Source organism: Sturnira hondurensis, unplaced genomic scaffold (assembly GCF_014824575.4).
Source record: "Sturnira hondurensis isolate 20B ecotype Veracruz unplaced genomic scaffold, ASM1482457v3 Scaffold0002640, whole genome shotgun sequence".
Taxonomy (NCBI): domain Eukaryota; kingdom Metazoa; phylum Chordata; class Mammalia; order Chiroptera; family Phyllostomidae; genus Sturnira; species Sturnira hondurensis.
This window is the reverse complement of record NW_028075271.1, coordinates 1,009,029-1,023,941: the sequence shown is the minus strand read 5'-3', so window position 1 is coordinate 1,023,941 and position 14,913 is coordinate 1,009,029.

Sequence of the window (14,913 nt, the reverse complement as noted above, 5' to 3'; positions counted from 1 at the left end):
ATGTCCCCTTTTTCCTGTGTTTACTTAACATACCATGGAAGCTGCTCGGAAAGGACACACCACGTGGCAGCCTGTGCAGGCCACTGTCCCCTTTCTCCTTGTCCAGCCTGATGCCAGGCTGTGGGGGGAGAGGTGTGGGGGAGGCGAGTTAAACAAAACCTTCAAAAACAAGATTCTGGCTGGGACTTCCCCTGCGCAGATTACCAAGGGGATAGGCATTTTATTTTGCTAAATGAAAGGGCTAGTTTGTGTCTTCCCTGGATTGCTTTCTAACCTAACCGCAGTGGAAACATTCTCGGGAAGAAAGACTTTTTTGTTTGTTCGCCCTTTACGTGGCCCCTGGCCGTCCCACTCATAGGACTTGGGCTGCGATCGGCTCCTGCTTGGGGACCAGGCCGCTAGCAAATGCCCGGAGGAGGTGACTTGCATCAGAGTCCTCATCAGTAGAGTCCTGCTTCAGCGCAGACCACCCACCTAGACCACCTTTAGGTTCTCCAGCTCCTCCAGGCAGGGAACCAGGTCTACACCAAGCTGCACGAATTCCGCAGACCAGTGTCCAGTCGGTCTCTTCTGGGTTTGGGTTTTGCTGGTGAGCAGCCAGCGGCGTGGCCGAAAAGGACACCATGAGAAGGTGGCTCTCCGGCAACTCCGGGGATGCATGGCCACTGGCCTATGGGAGGTTGCTCCCTGCTTACAAGCAAACCCCCAGTTTCTTCTCATAAAATACAGGGCAGGTGGCGGGACAGGGCCAGGGTTGCCCCCCAACCCGAGACCCAGCCAGGCCTGGGTGCCCCTGTCCTACTGCCTCCCGCCCCTGTCAGCCCCCAGAGAACACGTGCATCCAGGCCGCTGCCCCCCTTGTGACTTTGGACAAGTGCCTGAGCCATTCTGAGCCTCCTCCCCTCAGCTGGTAAAAGGGGTGGGCGGTACCCTGCAGGGTGTGGGGGTGAATTCACTGAGATGAGGAGTATGAAGGGGACCGAAAGGATGGTCTTTCCTTCCCATTTGTCTTTTTTTTCTGTGAAAGGGGGAAAGGTTTGGGGACAGGGGCGGAGAGTGCTTGCTCAACTGGCCCTGGCGAAGGCTCCTGGTTTGGGGGGCCGCGGGGAGTCCTCCTGCGAGCCCGCTGCTGTCTGCCAGTCAAGGCCTGCTTCCCTGGGTGCGAGGGCACCCAGCCCTGAGTGTGGCAGGCCTTCCACACGGCCTCCCGATGACGAGGACAGTTTCCTCCAAGGCAGAAACAGAAATGGTTTCAGCAAAGTGATCTGCTGTCACGGGAGCATTCGTTGTGCGAACTCTGAATGCAAACGAAAGGCAGCGTTTAAGGCAGTCACTCCAGACCCACACGAGGGCCCCGGAGGGGTCCGCACCGCCTCTGAGATCCTGCGAGTAATTAAGCGTGCTGTGCACAGAGCGAAGTTTCCAGAGAGCCCCCAGGTGGCACTTCCGATAAAAATGCAGTGTGGGCCACACAGGCAATCCGAAGCAGCCTAGTCGCCACGTAAAAAGTAACTAACTTAACTCTGATGACATATTTTATTTAACCCTAAATATCCCAAAATGTTATCGTCTGAACATATTTTTTCCAAGTATTATCATTTAATCAATATAAAAACTGTCAGTGAGATACCTTACACTGTTTTTTGGGGGTCTGCGTTCTCTGCATCTCACTCAGACTCGGCCTCTTCCAGGGGCTCCCTGGCTTCCGCGCGGGCTGCCGCCCATCTGCCACTGTTGCAGACTGTCGGTCCCACCAATGACGAGCAGCGTCACAGTGGACCAGTGGACAGCAAGACATTGTCACGGAAAACTCCAAACCAGGTTCTCGGGGGTCCCAGTGACAAGTCACAGGCCTCCTCATGAGCGCGAGAGGGCTGTCTGGTCAGTTGTTTCATCAGACCCTCACTAGAGCCCGTGACGCGGTGGGGCAGGTGACTCCTCAGGTCACGGCTGGAAAAGGAAGGCTTCAGAACGTTAAACACGGGGCCCAAAGTCAAGTGGCTGGAGGTTGGGGGCTAGCAGCCTGAGCGGGTCTTGGGAGGGGACCCCGAACCCTTGGGTCTGGCTGCACCCCTCTCTCAGCTCCCCGCTGAAACCCTGGTTTGCAGGTTGGAAGGAAGAGGACAGGAGCTGCTGGGCCTCCGGTCCCGGCACGAACGCGGTGCCCGGCTCAGAGCAAGCATGGGGCTCCCACTGACGAGATTAAAATCAGCTCAAACAGAATTTTACTCTCAACAGACCCCCCACTGGTCATCGCCCAGATCACTCCCCCTCTGCGACCCCTCGGGGAGGCTGAAACCACAGCCGCTGCCACACACCAGAGCTGCCTGGCTTTCCCTTGACACCCCCTCACTTCCCAGCACACAGAATATTCGGGTGTTTTTCTAGGCCTATCACCTTCATCACGGCCCCGTTTTAATGCTCACTTCACACTGTTTCTCGGGAATTTACATCTCTACTGGAAAATGCACCTTGAACGATGATGATTCAGTCTGACTTGTGATTTGGATGCCAACCTCCACCACCCAGGACCTCCCGAAGGAGCCCCGGGACCACCCATCAGGCTGCTGGCGCTACAGCACCTGGAAACGCCTCTTCGCCCCTCCAGCTTGCCAGTGTCGTAGGGTCGACTCATGCAGACCTGTCGGTGGCAAAGTGCCTGACAGGTGATGTCAGAGACCTCCTGGAAACCCCGATGAAGACACAGCTCTGCTCCCAGGGCGCCTGGCACACTCCCAGGCTGCCCCCCCCAGCCCCCCACCCTGTCAGCTCTGCATTCTCCACCTGAGGCCTCCCCTCCCTGGGTGGTAGCCTGGCCTCCCACTCCCAGGCGACTCTGCCAGGGTTTCCTGGGGAGCCGGGCCAGGTGCGGAGAGCTCCCTCCCCACAGGGGCTGGGGCGTTGGAAGGAGGCAGAGCTCCAGGAGTGAAGACACTCTCTGCCCCACACCCCAATTGGCTGCTTCTTGCCAGCTTCTGACTGGGCACCAAAGAAGAACTCAGAGCAGGGATACAGCAAAGGCTTATTCGGCGCTTTTATGAGCTCCACAAATCTGAAGGGCAACCGAGGCCTCGCTCAGGACCACCTGTGCTCCCATCCATGCAAGCTGGGGTCTCACGGAGTCCCCCGTCACTCCTTTCCCATGCACCTCGTCCTGGCTATGCTTCCCCGTGATTGGTTTTCCTGGAGAACACCCAAAGTCATGTCTGCATTTTGGTTGAAGTACTAGGTCTTTAAACTTTATTAAATGAACAATCTGAGCTAAGTGAGAAGGATTTAGGATTCATTCAGTTAATGGCCGGGTGCCTCCCGCTCCAGGGTGAGTCAGTCAGAGTCTGTTGTGGGTTTATGGTCCAATGTGGTCCAATGTGTTTGTGCGTGGTGGCACAGGCGGGGGGGGGGNGCGGGGGGGGGGGGGGGGGCGGTAATGATGGGACAGAAAACACACCGATACATGAGATCACTCTAATAGTCAGAAGTGCTGTTAAAGGGGGAACGTGGCACAGAATCCTGTCCAGAAGGGACGGGCGCTCGGGAGGGTGACCTGAGAAGGCCGTTCAGGAGACACGAGGTTGAGGCCAGGCAGGAAGGACAAGCAGCCGCAGCCACAGCCAAGTCTGGGGAAGGGCGTGTGGAGCAGAAGGAGCGGCAGCGGCAGGAATGAGCTCCGCTCGGCGTGGCCAATGCGGGCAGAACGCGGTGACCCAGGGGCCTACTAGCAGGGAATGGCACTGGGGGCGGGGCGTGGGGCGGTCCTTAGGGACCCCGCCCCCAGAAGAAAGCGGAGGCAGCCCTGCAGCCCCTTTCAATCCAGAGAAGGAGCAGACACAGAATACCTGGATCTCAGGCCGGGGGAGGGGAGTGTTACAACAGAGTTTAAACTCAGGCTGAGACGGCAGCGGGTGGAAAGGTCTAGGGGGTGACCCGGGCTTCCATGGGGGTGCCGGTGGCGGTGCCGCGGGACCGAGGCCAGCAGAGGCCAGGGCAGAACCCATCCGGGGGCAGCCCCCAGGTCACTCCAAGGTCTCAACCGCTGCTCTCGATCACTCCTGTAGGAGGAAGAGCTCCCCATGTGCCCACCCCCACAGAGGACACGCGGAACGTCCTCTAGAGCCTGCCGCCCTGGCCCTGGGGTACACAAGCACCCTTCCCAGAAACACTGCGCTGACTCCCGTGTAGTTCACAGCAGCGGGAAAACATCTGATTTCTTTGACATGGAAAGTTCGTAAGATAATGGAAGCCACAGAGGAGAAGCACCTATTTCCTGGTGAGACACCTAGAGACCGGTCCTGGGCGGGGCCACCTTGGTGATACCTTAAGGACCTCCCCACGCACCGGGGTCAGAGGAGCCCAGGACCGCGTGCGCCCCCGCCCTCACCTACCATCCGGTCCAGCCCCTCCGGGCTCGGAGCGTGGCCGAGGGCGGTTAGCCGGGGCATCACTGAGCGCGTTCGAAGTAAATGTCATCTCCTGCCTCCGGAGCCCGTGGACCACCGCCTGCATTTTCACAAGATCACCAGGTGATTCGTGTGCGTATTTCAGTTCGAGCAACAGCGTCACCAACATAATTTGAAAGAGAACCACATGAATGCCGGGGGCGCCGCCCGGGGATTCCGTTCCAGCTGGTCTGGGATGAGCCCAGACAGGGTTTCTGTTACTGTTTTCTTCCAAGGCCCACGCTCGGCCAGGGTGGCTGGGGTTGAGAATCTGATGTAATCCAAAATTCTTATTTTATAGATGTGAAACTCAGGCTCAGTAAATTAAAGATTTTTTATTTTGTTACAGTGCAGGCATTTTGTTTAAAAGCCAAATTTGGGGATGAGGCCCAAGGCTGTGTGTTTCTAACAGGCTCTCAGGGGAGGCTGGCAAAGGCCTTGGAGCCATACCTGGAACAGCAGCTGGGACAGTGGGGACGGTACATGCCCACCGGGCTGGGCCACAGGGCACCCGATACCTGGTGAAACACTATTCTGGATGGGAAGGTGCTTGTGGAGGGGACTGACATTTAAACTGGTGACCTCTGAGTAAGCAAACTGCCCTCCACCACGTGGGTGGGCCTCGCCCAATTAGGTGAAGGCCTGAATAGAGCAGAGACAAGCCTCCCCTGAGCCAGAGAGGGTTCTCCAACAGACTGCCTTCTGAGCACCGGCTTCCTGGACAGGCGTCTGCGTGTCCAGCCCACCAACCCATCTTGAAGAGCTTGGATTCACGAGCCTCCATAATCACGTGAGCCAGGTCCATGTATTAAGTCTTATAAAAATTCCTTATAATAGATACACACACACACACACACATAAATCTTACAAAAGATTTATGTATCATATATAGTGTATCTTATGTAAATAAGATATATTTATACTTTAACATATAAATCATATAATAATTCCTTAAAATAACCATATAGACCATAGGTATGTGTGTATGTGTCATGTGTATCTACATATACACATGTGTGTACACACATGTGTGTACACATATGTGTGTGTCTCCTATTTGTCTCTCTGGCCTGACTAATAAGCAGGGTTACAGGGTGCTCTGTTCCTGCCATGAAGGAGAAGTCACACAAACGACAATATTACGGATGGAAACCAGCCTTTGTCTCACAGCAAAAGCCTTAGCGTGCTGCTGGGGGTCTGAAGGAGAGCCGACTGTAACCCGAATCTTCTGCCAGGCAGTTCTGGGTGCTGACTGACCCGATCCGCAGTGCCTGGTGCCTTGGCAGGAAGGGCAGAGAGATGAAGAGGAACTAGGGGAGCAAGCAAGCCCTCTCCTGCGAGGGTCATGAGGGCACCGGGGGCAGGAGGGCGTCTGTGCTCAAGAGGAGGCAGCCAGGCCCCTGGGCCACCACCCGGTTTGTTTGAAGGCTGGTCAGAGGGAGCGGTGCTGCCTGGTGGAAATGCCTGGTTTCGGAAGGTGACCGCAAAACCATCCCGGAGGCAGGTGGTGAGTGTAGGCCAGAGGGAAAGACAGTCCTTTGTCCCACATCGCTGGAGACGGGCAAATGGCCTCCGCAGACTGGTGGAGCCCCTTCAACTGAGAAGCCAGCACTGACGTGGCTCTCTGGAGGGCCACAGGGTCACCCCAGAGTCTGTCCAAAGAGCTCCAGGAACTCTCATCCACATCTGGAGTGGAAAAGTACCAGCTTTAGGTGGCCGCCCCTGGGTTTCTTCCCGGGTGTTCCCTCAACAGACTGGCCCCGCCCGCACCAGGGATGGGCCGGACTGGAGGCTGCTGCAGGCCCACGGAGGCGGGTCTTCGGCACCCTCTCTTTTGTCTCCCTGAAGCCTCTCCAACCACTGAGACTGTCTCTACCTTGGTGATCCAAGACAGCCAGTGCCGCCATGGTCCAAACCCCTTCCAGAACATTCTTCCAGAGCCCCGCCCGAAACCCCATCTCCCCACGCCGTCAAGCTTCTCCAGTTCCACTGCGTGTCTGGAAAGCAGTTCACTCCAAGCTGTGAAAAGTCCAGAGCGGCTCCTCCTTCCGGGCTGGCCGAGGGTTCAAGTCAAACGGACCCCCAAACGCAAAAGAGCCTCTGCAGGTGCCTCAACCTGGAAGGTGGCTCAGTGCCCCTCAGATCTTTACAAAGCACAGTGTTGGGACCCCCACTCCCATCCGGGCAAACAGAACACCCAGGAAAGGGGTGGGTGGAATTTCTCAGCCTTTGGTGGAAGGGCTTCTGGCCGTGCTGAGCCGAGATCCAGGGCTCAGAGGCAGGGAGGGTCCAAGAGGCACTTAGAAGCTCCAAGCCCACTACATCACCCAGTGTAAAAAAGTAAAATGAGCCCTGGCTGGTGTGGCTCAGTGGATTGAGCACAGGCCTGCCAACCAGGGGTTGCCGGTTCGATTCCCAGTCAGTGCACATGCCTGGGTTACAGGCCAGGTCCCCAGTGGGGGACATGTGAGAGGCAACCGCACACTGAGGTTTCACTCTCTCTCTCTTTCTCCTTCCCTTCCTCTCTAAATAAATTAAATCTTTATTTTAAAAAAAAAGTAAAACAAGAGTAAAAATATAGCAAGAAATCCCTGTTGTTCATGCCTGCCTCTACCCTCTGCCAGGCCGCCCAGCCCCTCCCACAGCCCACAGGGGCAGATGGCCCAGCCTTTCGGTTTGGAAAAGGAAAGAGAAAGGAGAAAGAAGGTGGAGGGGGGGTGTGGCTGACGCCCTGGGAGCCATGGGCACCTGCCTCTCTGCGTCTTCCCCTCCCCAAGACAGCCGTAAGTGGCTATAAATAAGTAGCAGCTCTTAACAATCTCCTTAGCAATTAGGGTGATGTTTAATCTCCTCCTGTCAACTAGAACAGGCTATGCACATGGGGTCTCTGAGTTATCATAGTCAGCGCTTCCTTGGTGTTCATTTTTCCCCCAAAATACAGTATTTCCTTTTCACTTCTATTCGCGAGGTGCAGATTCTCGAATTTCTTGGCAAACTTTAACTCAATCCATGTTTTTACTGAACTGTCATTCCCCAGCCTCTTAGTCTTCTCAACCCCAGCCAGTTACGGCCCTGCCTGTGAAGGGCCTCAGTTAGTGCACTAATGGGCAGACCCTGTTTAAGGACACAATCCTGAACGAGCGCGGAACGTCCTCAGCCTCAAGTGTGGCTTTCGTCGAGTCACTTCCTGAACCTGGCTATGACCCCATCACGTCTCAGATTAGACTCCCACCAGACTTCCCAGCAGGCTCTCCACCCACAGCCCCCCACTCGCCCCCACCCCCATGGATGCCTCCCCTTCCCTCCTACCTGCACCCCCTCTTCTCTCCAGCAAGCCCCCCACACCCTCTCTAGCAGGGCTCGCTGCTTCTTCCTACCAGAATTCAGACGCACGGTCCTGGCGGGTCTGCGTCGCCACACCCTGGACTTTGAACTCCTCAAGTGCTGGAGATGGGGGTGTCTGCATTCCTGGTGTCTTGCACCAGGCCTGCCCATGGTGGGGGGTCAGGGGGACCTGCAAGATATGGCCAGATCAGATGAATATATAAATGGGACACGCACACTTACATGGCGCTCACTCTCTCTCCATGTTTTCTGTTTTCATTCTTTTGGCCTGACATGACCTGAAACAACATGCTTGCAGGGAGGGCAGGGCGGGAGTCCCCTCTGTCCCCTGTTGTACCCCCATGCCTGGGTGGTCAACAGACCTCTGCTGAGCATACAGAGCAGTCCTTCAACCTTCCTCCTCAAACATGACCCCCTGTACCCAGCTGTCTCCAGCCCCACAGGACTGTCCCCATTTTCTCCCCTGCCCCTGCCCCCACATACAATGGCCTAAGTCAAACACGGCAGAAGAAACAAGAGGCCTGTGTCAGGTGATCGTGTCAGGAGTTTCCTGTCCAATGCATTGGATGGAATAATCCAGGAGATGACCACCGGAGCAAGACCAAGGTGCTACCAGAACAAAGAGCCACCTCTGCAAGTCTCTGCTTGTCATGCTCACCTGATTCCACCAGGAATTTCGGGGCAAATAGACTGCAGTCCGGAAACTGACCTGGGTACAAAAATCGGAGAAGAAAACAGGGTCTGCCGTGGGAAGCTGGTGCAGGACTATGGGTGATTATTATTCACCAGGCCACTGTTCCAGTGGGTGGACGTACAGGGTGCTCTGCTCTGTTAGACCTTGTGGTGGCGAGACAATGGCTGCTTCCATTGCTCAGGCACCCCCCACATCTCCGCGAACTGGAACACAATGAAATACACTTCACAGTCAGAATCTATTGAACAAGGCCCAATCTCCTGTTGGCGGTTTCTGGCTCTGCGTGGCCACAGAATCACTCTGAGCTGCAGTATCTTATGTGAAAAGTGTGGGAGGCAGAGGGAGGGTGCTGTGTGCGTTGGTGGGGTACAGCCCGCCCTGCACACATGGGGCCAGTCTGTGCCTCCGTGCCCGCCCCAGGGGCTCCTCGTAACTGGCCGGTTTGTTCCTGGAACCAGCCGCAGAGCTAGCCTTCCTCACCCCCGCTCCCAAGCCCCATCTCCTTGCAGATTCCAGTGGGAACATCACTGTCTCACTTCACCTTATCTTTTAATTCCCTTCTCCCGCCATTTAGTTCCCTGAAGGTTAGGGCTGTGAAGGACATCAGCACACCCAGCAAGTCACGGCTCTTAGGAATGAAGCACTGCAGGGTCCCGGCCCCATCGGGTAACACAGCCACGAAAAGCTCATGCTTGGAGCTCAGGTCAGAGGCACCTGCTTTGGGAGTGCTGTACGAGATGCAGGCGCCGGTGCCAGTCTGACTTCTGCCTCTGAGACAGGTGAACAACTGGAGGGTCACTGTGGTCGGACCATGCAGTCAGCCTGGAGTCCGTGAAGGGGCCTCACAACACGACTGCCCCACGGTTTCTGATAATTACATCAGCAACGGTAGCAATAATGGCGCATGGCTAATAGGGTAGGTGCCATCGTCTCTGATTTACAGATGAATGAACTGAGGTTCCAGAGGGGTGTACTTGGCCAAGATGGAAACACCCCGCAGCCCGTACCGGTGTCGAATCCTTTGATTTGTCCTCATTCTGCCTTTGTTACTGTGTGCTGAACATTAGCACCCGTTAAATGAGAATGTAGTAACGCTAAATAAGGCTACAGTAAGAAAATATCAAAATTGGTATTTCATTCAACATAACATTCACAGGCATTTGAAATTGAACTTGAGCAAGTGGGAGGCCCATCAGCCTGCAACAGCCCTTCCCGGTGCTCCTTGACTCTGCAGGTCTGGGACCTGGCTGCCACCACCTGGGGGACACGTCTGAGACCATAACAACAACACCCCCCACCCCCCGCCTGCCAGACTGGCCTTCCCATGTGTCCCGGCCTCTCACAAAATGCTCTGGGTCTGTGGACTTGCACTCCAGGCTGACGGCCTGAGGTCTCCACAGGGTCAGCAGCTGCCTGGAACCAGATCCAGCCTCCCCTCTCCTGGAGAGGCCGGCAGCAGGCACCCTCACCCATCGGCAGGCCTGGCCCTGTGCCCCCAGGTGCTTGCCTGCCACCTGAGCACATGTCTAAGTGGAAAGAAATGACTATCAAAAAGGTGTTGCTTTAAACTTCCGTGAAACGATGAATGTGTTCAAAAAGAGGCAAGAGCTGGTAAATGTTTCTGGTGACTAGTCCTGAGCTGAATCAATGGACCATTTCCACAAGCTTCTTTCTTCTCAGTTTTAAATGAGATACACAAATCCTCCCTCCAAGCCTGGACAAACACCCTGCTTTCTCCCAGAAGCAGCACCAGGGGAGGAGGGCAGACGCACCCTCCTGGAAAGTGCGCCCCTCCCCTTGCAAACCTCTGCAAGGACATCAGAGGTGTGCCCCCTCCCTCAGCCCCTCTGCCTGGAGGTCACGTGGGGGATGGGAGGCAGACCTGAGCTGGAGCCCGTCAGTCTCGCTCTGGCCTGCAGTGGCAGCACGCTGGCCACGTCGCCCAGGGCTCTTCACCCAGCTCTGAAGTGGCTACGATGAGATTTGCCTGGTCCTGTAAGGAAGCTCGTGGGAGAAGCAGACAACGTAACACATGGAAAAGCAAAAGCCACCAGGAACAGCCACGAGCTCCTCAAATGCGTGCAACCTCCCTGCTCCCCTGACGTGCCGACTGGGTGAGGGAGCACAGGTCAGGGCTGGGCCAGGGCTCCGCTCTGCTGCAGGAAGGCTCCCCCACCACGCCAGGGCTAGAGGGGTGCAGGCGGGAGCCCTGCCCAAATGTGCAGTCATCCAGGGGGCTTTGAGCCATGTGGGGAGCAGAGTCCAGGATGGAATTAGGAGTCCAGCTCAGCGTCATCCCCTTGGTTCATTGCTATATGCCAAGGCTGTGGGGAGAATTTCGTTGATTGGAAAGTTTAGAACAGATCGGTTCTGTTAGTCTCGAGGACTGGATTTGAGTTAGGTGGAGAGAAAGATGCAAAAGCGCCCACTTTTGGGCAGAAGGGGTGATGCCAGGGGCAATGGGCGCCCCAGCCCACCCAGGCTGCTGGGGCGGACCGCTGCACGCTGGGCAGCTTGGAAACAGCGACTGCACTTCTCACAGCTCCTGAAGGCTGGAAGCCCAACATCAGCACGCCAGTGTGTTGGGTGTCAGCCGTCTGCTGGGTCTCAGACTTCACTCCGAGCCCTCATGCAGTGGAGGGGACGAGGGAGCGCCCTGGGGTCTCCCTGTCAGGGCACTAACCCCATCCACGAGGGCTCCACCCTCGCAACCTAGTGACCTCCCAGAGGCCCCACCTCCTGATCCCCTCACACTGGCCATTGCAACTCCAACATGGAAATGTGGAGGAGCACACACACATTCAGACCGTAGCAACAGGTGACACAGATTTGGGGCACAAAAGCAGGTCACCCCATTCTGTGCCAGGACTGCACAGCCTTGGTGTACCCTGGGCTCAGGCTTCCGGCAGAAAACCCTCAGCACGTAACTGTCACCCGGAGTCAGAAAGCTCCCTGCTCTCTCAGATTTTAGTCGAAGGTGACACCTCCCTTGTGAACTCTTTCCGGATCCCCCAGGAGTGAACCTCCATGAACCCCCACCCCAATATGCCGGGCCCCACCTCCTGAGAGGCCCAGCATGGGGTCTGAGGACCCAAGTTCTGTCTCCACCAAATGGTGTGATTTTGCACGTTACTTCTTCTTTTGTGGATGTGGGACTAAGAGCTCTTGCAGGACCAGCCTCTCCAGGTGTTTGGCTCCGAAGGAAAATAACGTGGAAATGCCTCCGTGGCACCTCAGGCGGTTATCGGGTTTTATTACGTCCAGACACGTCTCTTGAGGGCTCGGGACACCCGAGCCTCTGCTTACCTTCGCTTTCCTATAACGCCGAGCGCCAAACCTGCTCAGAGTCCTGGGCGTCGTGTCGGCCCCAAGGCTTGTGGTCGACAAGCCCTGAGTCTTGGCTCTCAGGTCCCAAGCCCCAGCAGACAGTGGGCCCGGCAGGTGGGCACCAGCATGCCTGGCATCATGGGCTGAACAGTGTCACCCAGATTCGTGCGGTGAAGTCCTAGATCCTGGGACTTCAGAACATGACCTTGTTTGGAAATAGGGCCATTGCCGAAGAAACTAGTTAAGATGAGGTCAGAGTGGAGTAGGGCAGACCCCTCATCCCACAGGACAGCTGTCCTTATAAATGGGGGGAATTTGCACCCAGATATGCACAAAGGGAGAATGCCATGGGACAATGGAGGCGGGGAGTGGGGTGATGCGTACACAGGCCCAGGAATCGCAAAGACTGCCGGCAACACCAGGAGCTGGGACAGGGCATGGGACCGATTCCGCCTCACAGCCTCCAGGGAGCAGCCCTGCCCGCCAAGGATCTCGGCGCCCGGCCTCCGGAGCTGGGAGACAGTCAGTTTCCGCTGCTCCAGCCCCTTGGTTTGTGGTGCTTCGTCACGCACTCAGCCAGTGGATCCTGCGCAGATTCGCTGTGTGCGCCAGACCAGTCGCTGGCGGTGGGGGGGCTCACCCTGGAAATGCTCATCCAGGCTGCTCCCTGCGGAGGGCCAGCTCCCCGAAGACCCCCAGCACAACCCTGCAGGTTGGATGTGTATGTGTGTGCTGTGGTCTGTGTGTGTGGTGTGGCAGGGGGGGTGTGCTCTGTGTCTGGTGTGTGTTTTGTGGTGTGTGGTCTGTAGTGTGTGCTCTGTGTGTGGTGCATCTGGTGTGTACTATGTGTGGTATGGCATGCATGGTGTGGTGTGTACTCTGTGGTGTGTGTGCTGTGGGGGGGGGTGTACAGGTGTGGTGTTGTCTGTGCAGTGTGTGTGGTATGTGTGGTGTGTATTTCTGGGGGTGAGCTCACAGACCAGAGGCCTCTCCTCGGGCCATGTCTGTCCCGACCCAGGGCCCCATCAAACCAAACTAGTTGTATTTCCTCCCGTCAGCCTAGAGCAGAGAACCGAGGAGAGAGGAAAAGGAAAGAAATATGACCTTCCTAAGTCCCTCTCACTTCCCCTTCCTCTCCTCCTGCCGCTAAAACCCAGGGCCAAACGGAGCCTTGAGAATCGGGATGAGTCGACATTTTCTTAGCAAGCAGCTCGGTTCTGGGCCGTGCAGCAAAAATAGACAGCTGTCTTTTTCGCTGGCTTAAAACTAAAGCTGGCAAGACAAGACAACACTATAAAAATGTAAACTGAAGATGGTACTGACCCTTCCACTGCTGTGCCCCCCACCCCAGATGCATGTCCCCACATGTAAAACCCCCGGCGAGTCCCACCAGGCCTGAGGCAGCATGCCCGGGCATGGCACAGGGTCCCCACGACAATGAGGTGTATGCATGGGGGGCTCTGTGGGGCACTGGCCGTGTGGCCTCTGGCTTTGGAATGTGATCGCCCCACAGCACCCCCAACCTCAAGGTGAGGCAAAGGCCTAGCGGCTGACCCCCACAAGGGTGGGCTCCCTGCAGCGCTGCTCGGCCGGCCCGGGAAGTTATGCAGCTGCATGGACGGAGCTGGGCCACTCATGCCCCTGCATATTTTGGGCCATCCCTCAGCTGGTGGGGACTGTTTGCATGGCACGACCTGGTGCCACTGGGCCAGGGACAACTTTGTTTTTTAAAACATCATTTCCTGGAATAGCCTGTAAAGAACTAATCACCCAAAATGGAGGCTTCCAGGCACCAGAGACCCTCTCCTGCCACATCCCTCCATCCAAGGTGACTTGTCAGGCAGGATCCTCGCCTCAGTCTCTTCTTGAGACTGAGCCCCCGCGGTGCTCGGGGCCAGGCCTCCCTTTCCAGATTAGACGGTGCTTTTCGAAGGGCACCCCAGCAGGAAGGGCAGTGGGGGCGGGGTTACCCAAGGCAATCGTGGGATGGCACGCTGTCGGGTGAAAGGTGGTGCCCGGTGTGTGTCCCCACTGACCCCCCACTGTGAGGCCCATGCAAGAGGAGAGGAGAGGTGGTTGAGCATCCAAGGTCACACGGCCAGACTGGGGGCATCTTTGACCCCCATGTCCTCCCCACCTCCCAGAACATGGAGGGTAAACGGTACATTGGCTCAGATAACTCACTCCGCTTGGTTGCATACAAATGAGTTCTTGTGGGTTTTGTGTGAGTTACCATGAGTCCATGGTCGCGTGTCTGAATATAAACTGGGTGCCCCTTCTTCTCCTGAGAGACAGCGGACTGCTCTTTGTCAAGGGCAAACCCAAAGGGACCACCGTCCCCTTGCAGCTGAGTAAGGAGTTGCCCAAAGACGCGAGGGAACTGACCTAGGAGATGACAGAGCCCCCAGTTCGACTGGTCAGCCAGCAGGGCTGGGCAAGAGGCAGCGAGGAAGAGGAACTAGATCCAATCAAGTCCCAGAGTCATAGGGACTGTCCCCTGGCTGGCCCGAGCTGTCCTCTACCCCAGAGTTTCTGGTCGACTGCACCCAGGGTCCTCTGCTACGGTCAGTGCTCTGGTTCTAGAAAGTTCCACACCAGAAGTCACCAAGGGGGTCACAGCAGGAGACTCGGGCGTGTCTCAGGGCTTTTAGCAGACAGCAAGCAGCTGGCTGCCCGGGCCACCCCAGTCCAGACCCAAGAGGGGCCCCTGCATTTCATAAACCAAGCACTGGAACACTCTCCAGCAGAAATGGAAATTCTCATATACCGCCCCTGGAAATGCAGAATAGTGCAGCCACTGCGTATATGCCTCGCACACACCCGAGTGAACTCAAAGTAGGTGAGCAAATGAGAATGTACACAGTGCTGCTCATAGTGGCACTATTGACGACAGCCAAGAGACGTCACACCCCGAAGGCCCATCAGCAAGGAAGGGAACAGACGAACAAAACGTGCCATGGCCATGCAATGCGACATCGTTTGGCCAGAAAGCAGAGTGAGTTCCTGACGGCGAGACAACACGGATGTACCTTGAAAACGTGTGGCAAGTGAAAGAAGCCAGACACGAAAGGCCACACATTGTGTGGTTCCAGTTATTTCAAGTGTCCACAA